General features: G+C 40.6%; 1 protein-coding gene across 3 annotated transcripts in view; it reads left to right on the top strand.

Annotated features, from left to right (window-relative positions):
• The first annotated feature begins 3,075 nt into the window (after positions 1 to 3,075).
• The window catches only part of LOC109469333 (carbohydrate sulfotransferase 12-like), a 46,265-nt gene continuing 42,293 nt past the window's right edge, over positions 3,076 to 7,047 (top strand). For all 3 annotated transcript variants that reach the window (XM_019767837.1, XM_019767836.1, XM_019767838.1), the window contains exon 1: positions 3,076 to 3,186. The gene's annotated coding sequence lies outside the window, so the exon portion shown is untranslated. The remainder of the gene's footprint in view (positions 3,187 to 7,047) is intronic.

Genomic DNA, 7,047 nt, shown 5'->3' with positions numbered 1-7,047 from the left:
TGCGGCTTCCCCCCTGAAAAGTTTTCACACTAGGCGGAGACGGGGCACTTATGAAACAATAGGGAAAATCTGAAAAATTCCCTGTCAAAGGTGGTATCCATGTGTTGCTAAGGCGGACGACGCCAACTTCGCTGGGGGTCTTGAAATGGTCCGCGCGGACCCCAGAACAGTTTTTGCTAATTTTTTGAAATTATCAACATGCTACCAGCTCAATTGTTTTGCAAACTGATGTGGGAACCTCTGTGTCCACATCACATACAAACATCATACATTTTGAACTTTTTCTATTTTTTGGTGAAGAAAATAAGACAAAAAGAAATACCCGATTTTTAAACCCATTTCAGACGGAAGGGGCTTTTGAGGCCCAACTTTGATCTCAGATAGCGGCTAAACGGCTTGCACTAGAAGTATCAAATTTGGAAACCTTTCATAAAATGTCTCTGGAAAAAAGTTCATATTAGTTTAATACTAGTAAGTTGATGTTTTTTTGTGTTGCCATGGCAACGGGTTTCTAGCAGGCAGTTATTTTGAAAATAGTAGTAATTTTGGTTTAAACATAAAAATTTTCTCAGTTTTATATTAAATTACACTTCTTTTCCAACATTAATAACATCTTACATAATCAAATATAAGTTAAATCATTTAATATGCATAGAATATGCTAATTTGATGACGTCATTGGCCAAAATCCAATATGGCGGACTATATTATTAGCTCTGACGTCATATGACGTCATAATTACACCAAAGTTAATAAAATTAAATTCTATTACTACACCATTCTCTGAAAACTTGGTAGACATACGATGAGTGCATAAAAACATATATAAACGGAGATAAGGTAATGTATAAGAACGCCAGTGTATCCATTATGATCGAAAGCCGGCTGGGGTCCGCGCGGACCCCAAAAGAAAATCAGATATAATTTTTTTATAGATGGTAGGAACGGAGTTTTCTGCACTGTATTGAGAGACAACTTTGTGGGTGACAATTACCTAAAATTTCTGAAAAAAATCTTTAGAAACAAAAAAGATATTACAGAATATATAGTGCTGGGGTCCGCGCGGACCCCAGGTGTACTGTTTAGGGTTAAAGTGAGCTGTACACAGTATTTTTTTTATCCAGAAAGTATAACATTCACATGATAGACTTTGTTAACTCTTTATTATCAGATGAAACAGAGAAATCGGTTATTTTCGGTAGCGGTAACCCTAACCCTAACGCTCAGACACCTAGCCTTACTTTGCGCGCCTGCGTGTTCAAACAAGCGTAATGTTTTAAAGTTAGCTGTACACTACGCCAAAAAGCAGTTACTCAAGCAACTGGATATGATTTTGAAAACGTCAGACGTTTCAGGACAGTCTGCTATGGGACCGGTGAGGTGAGGTGAGGATTGAAAGCCGAAGTGTAATCGGATGGTCTGCCAAATGTCATCAAGGGACGTACTTGCCTTCACAATCCTGTTTCTTGATACCACCGGACAGAAATTTGCGATTTGTCCCAGCATCAGTTCCAGGGACGCAGCCTTCTGCGGAGCCGTGCGACGATTAGCCTCCGGAACTGCTTCTCCATCGGCGGCGAGGCCTCGGTTTTCCACTCCCGCCGTCTTCTTTCGTCACGTGAATCCATTGGCAAGGAACGGGGAGAAGTTGTGGTCAAGGGATAAGACATACAAAAGGTTTGACCGCCAGTTTTCGAATGTAGTTATGGTCTCCGTTTTGGTGAGAGGCCACTGTTTTGGAGCTCGGTTTGCGGTTGCCATCCCGGCCGTTTTTGGTGCGTTGTCTCGCTTTTAGGGCGTAGAGTCTGGATCCAACCGCTGCTACCACGCAAACGTTGACCCTAAGCGGACGACTCAAGACGGCAATTCAAGTGCATAACCGAGCACGACCTTTAATGCAAAGGTTTCAACCAACAGAACAAGATGGCGGACAGACTCACATGGAGACGTCGCGCATGCGCGGAATAAACAAGCCTAACATAGGGGTGGCGCTGCTTGTTTGAAATTGTGTGCGGCTCTGTACCACATATGCCGTCCATATTTGGTACGGCAGATGTGGTGAAGCCATGCTGCATTTGGTTGCAAATGAGCAAATGTCGGCCGTTCTAGTCTTGGCTTGTATTTTTCCTACTGGCTTTACGAATTAATCGCCTCAGATGGATGTGTGTCAACGAAGTGGAGCTTGATGTCTGTCTAAGTCTCCCCACCCCACTGGGACACTTAACAAGGTTACTTAATGTTTGTATATAGCCAAATTTAAACTACTTGTTGGTTATTACTCCGTGACGGAGGTTTACCTCCTGCAGGAGTAAAGTGGTCAGACGATTTTTCGTGTTTGCAGCTTAAACACAAGGTTCCCTTTGTTTAATCGGCATGTAATTTTATACATCGTTTGCAGGCATGCCCGTGATGATGCACGTGTTTTTTTTTAACCGTAGCTGTTTTCGAGGTCAATGTTATATTTTAGATGCACCCCTACATTTATGAGGCAAATTGGAATGACCTATCGCTTTGAATAGCGGGGCGGGCTGGTTTCCTCCAGACAGACGTTGGGTTGGGTCGGTAATTAGAACCAGTTGCGGGTCGTCTGTTCTTAACGTATGGGGCTGTTTTTGAAATGTGTTCGCAGCTCAAAGTCATAGTTCTCGCCGTTGTATTTCTATATAATTGGGCATGTGGTGAACCATGATGTGCGTGATTTTTTTTTCTTTTAACCGTAAAAGTTTTTTATATTGAAGCAAATGCATATTTCAGAAACCCCCCCATTAAGTAGAAAGGTTCTGGAAGCACGTATTAGGTGTTTTTTGTGTATAATCGTTTGCGTCTGTTGGGATTGTGTTTATGGTTTGCACCTTCCACGATACCTTGTCAAATAAATAATATGCGGCAAATGACATATATTTTTATCAAAGATGACTGTTTAGATTGTCGTGTTGTTGAGCTTATGCACATGTACATGTAATTAAAACATGTAAAACTTCACGAATTGCTTCTTATGGACACCTGTTGTTGTCCCGGACGTAAACTCACGTCACTCGATTATCCACGAGGCAATCTATATCCGGCCACGTCAACATCGATCAGACCTACCATCACAAGACCAGATTACGCCAAGCTTCCACAGAGCCCGGGCCTTTATTCACCGGGCCTGTCTTACTGCAGCCCAGATCTGACCTGTCTTATAAGGTAAGCAAGGCTATTCCTACCTACCAATTAATCAATTAATCAATCAACTAATCAATTAACCAACCAATCACCAAATTTGACGGTACTAGCGCAAGCCGTTCAGGCGCTATCCGACATCAAAGTTAATAACTAAACCCCAATTCACTCGTACATAGCTATTGTACCAGGCAAAAAATCAACTCCATATTCCTCTTTTTGCACTTCATTAGCATAATCCTCAGTAAAATACAAATGTGTCATAATATGGAACAGTTTTCAAATAATACCGTAATTTCTATTGTTTAAGTGTACGCTGATAACATATACCATAAACCACCCTAGTCTCCAAAAGTATACTGAACACCTACTCTTTTATCTTCCTGAATTACCTATTTTGGAAAATCTCATTGTTCCAATACATGTATTCCATTCGTTCTTTATGTTTATTATATCGCACTTGAATTTTGTTGAGAGAAATAAGTTTAGTAACTGTTATTTTTTAATTCTTGTTTATTTACCCTTGTTATTATTATTATTATGCTTTTAAATCTAAATGGATGACAAGAATGAGCCCTTAGGTGGTTCATGGCTTTTGGCAGGCAGGTTGTCTTAGTGGTGGGCATTGTGATGGCCAGAAATAGGCTTCGTGGGGGGGGGGGGTTCTTACGTGACTGGAGCTGACCTTTTGTGTTTGAGTTTTTTGTTGTTCGTCAGATAACTCGGGAATCCTTAAGTGGTTGTCTATGATTTTCAGTGGGCAAGTCGCCGTTGAGAATACGGAGGTCAAGTTCGGATATGGGCCTCGTGGGGGGGTTCCCATGTCATTGAATTTGACCTTTTGTGGTGGTCGTTATTGTTGTTAGCGGGATAATTCGTAAATCTGCAAATGGATGTTCACGATTTTTGCTGAGCAAGTTACCGTTGACGATAGGAAGATCAAGTCGGAAATTGGCGTCGTGGGAGGTCCGTACGTTACTGTAGTAACACTGGTCACTTTAAATTTGGAAAAGACACCAGCAACCCAAAGTATAAAATTCCAGGCAGTTAGCATTATGGAATTATTACATTTTCTCATTAGTTATGCAAATTAAGTGTTAATTTACATAATCAATATCTGTAAATAGTCCTATAATGTAATGCAGCTGATATAGAATTAATAGAATTTCTCCATTAATTATGCAAATTACATCCAGATTTGCATAATTGCCGCATAATTATACCAAGCATCACGTAAGCTAACTACATACCAAAAAGCACGACGATCCTTCCACCGTTTCTTGAGTTATCCTCTTTTAAATATTTTCAAACAGTTAGCCCTGCAGTTTCTGAGCAAGCCGCTAGGGGGCCCAAACTCACGCCACTTCTTCCCCAGCAAAAGAGCTACCTACCATTTAAATTTCGTCACCCCAGCATGTGTAGATCATGAGATTTAAAAACCGGAAGTTCAGCTGCAGTATTATAACAAGCCGCTAGGGGGTCAAAAATCTTATCATTTCCAGGTCTCATTAAGACCTGCCACCTACCATCCATCTAAGATTTCTCAAGTTATGCTGTTGACAGACGATAGGCTATTAAAAACTCATCTGGGGACCTGGAACCCCCAAGCCATGCGCTACTGGATACCGGCATGGAGATCACAAGTATTTAGAGGTCAATAAAAGGTCAAACCATGAAAAATGTCACACTTTTTGGCCATACCTTAAAAATGTACATTCTTTTGTCCTTCTTACCAGAAAACTGGGCCTTTCGGAGCAAAATTTGCCCAGGAAAAATTTTTTTTAAAAAAGAAGTACCAAAATAAATCGGTGTACACACTGCTAGTTCTGCGCATGGCGATTTGCTGGTCCCTCCCCTTACGGTACCAGAACACAGTTTTCGCCCTATATGGATTTCTATAGTTAAGGACCCCAAGATGACTCACTTCGACGCGGTAAAAATTACAGTAGGGTGCACTTCACAAATACGAAAATCGAATATGTTTGAGAAGAAGGCACAAACTACAAAGTATCTAGAAACCAAAAAATCCTGTCGGCGTATCTGCTCGTAACATACACTTTTAAATCGCCCTCTACGGACGTGACCTGAACTGCAGCCGACTCACCCGGAAAGCCAGTTGCGTAATACGGCGCATTTATACACGAACTGCAAAACCTTCACAATTCAAATTATACAGTCTCAAACCCGATACATGCGTACACCATACAGCGCAATTTACGTCTGGCTGGCGCTCTTATCAGGCCTTTTACCCAACCTTCATTAACATATTCTCTGTACTACTTTCAATAGTCACAGTCGCCCATTAATGCTGTGTGCTGCTACCTTACAGCATTGTTAGCTCTGTTCTTTGGGCATAGCAAAAAGACCCATTTTACATAATTTTATAGTGGTGTATGCCAAACTATGTCTTAAGTTCATTTGGCATTTGCCTAAGACACATCTATAACAAATTTCAGGTCGTTCGGTTTTAATACAAGGACATAAATGCATTTTGCCTAGAAAGAGCAGAAAAAAACCTTATTTTACACAAATTCAAGGTAGTGTTGCAAATGTACATTTTTTTGTCTGAAAATAGCAGAAAAGACCTGTTTCACACAATTTTCAAGTGATGTATGCCAAAGTATGCAAAATGTCATTCTTTGAGCATATGCTCAAGGCACCCCTGTACCAAATGACGAATTCTACATTCCGTATTTCCGTAGAAAGACATGGTACAGGCTAGGTAAATGGTATGTTGCTTCGTTCACAAAAATACTCTTTGACCACTATAACTACGATAATCATTTCCAAAAAGCCTACACTATACATACACACAACACCCACCAAAACAATATCACACTGTCGAAGGCATGAGACCTCCGAAGTCTAGTTTGAATATGAACTCACCTGGCTGAGGCATGTGGTACTTCCTGTATGAGCCTGATAGGTGACCGCTATAGATTACCTGATCACTCCCTGTTATTTGTAGGACTGAAGAGACATTTAGACTGAAGAGGCCCTACAATCTGTACCACAGGCCAGTGCTAAGGCTCGCTGTAAACGTAGAAAGACGACAGATGACTTTCTGCGTTCTGATATAAGCCGTAGAGCGTTGGTTAATCTCATTGACCGTATGCAAAAAGTGAATAAGTCACAACAGGACATCGACATGTGGTATGACTCACTTTGTGAGATTATTACCTGTATCTGTAGATTATTACGCCAAGAATTGGAGAAGGTTATGTTTTCCTGGCCGTGTGTGTGTGTGTGTGTCTGCCTGTCAACAGCATAACTCGAGAAAGCTTAGATGGATTATCTTGATATTTGGTAGATGGGTAGGTCTTGATGAGAGCTCGAACTGATTAGATTTTGGGCCCCCTGGCGGCTTGTCATGGTACTGCAGCTGAACTTCCGGTTTTGATATCTCATGATCCAGACATGCTAGGGTGACGAAATTTTGATGGCAGGTAGGTCTTGTGCTGGGGAAGAAGTGACGTGAGTTGCTAGTTTAGTTGCTTGCTCTAGAACTGCAGGGGGGTTTAAGCCTAATGTTTAAAGGAGGATAACTCAAGAACCGCTTGATGGATCATCATGATTTTTGGTATGTAGGTAGCTTGAGTAATGCTTGACATAATGATATTACAATTATGCAAATATGGATGTAATTTGCATAATTAATGAGGAAATTCTATTAATCAACTGAATTCCATGATAGGAAGTTCAAGCTTGTGACATATGTTATTAACAACGAGAGAAACACAGGCAGATATCGATTATGCAAATTAAGACTTAATTTGCATAATTAATGAGAAAATGTTATAATTGCATAGTGGTAACTGCCTGGAATTTTATACTTGGGGTGCTTGAAGTTTAGTGAAGGTAAACATAATTTAACATAACTTATTC

Source organism: Branchiostoma belcheri, unplaced genomic scaffold, assembly GCF_001625305.1.
Source record: "Branchiostoma belcheri isolate BF01 breed outbred unplaced genomic scaffold, Haploidv18h27 scaffold20, whole genome shotgun sequence".
NCBI lineage: Eukaryota > Metazoa > Chordata > Leptocardii > Amphioxiformes > Branchiostomatidae > Branchiostoma > Branchiostoma belcheri.
This window is presented reverse-complemented; position numbering and strand designations above follow the sequence as displayed.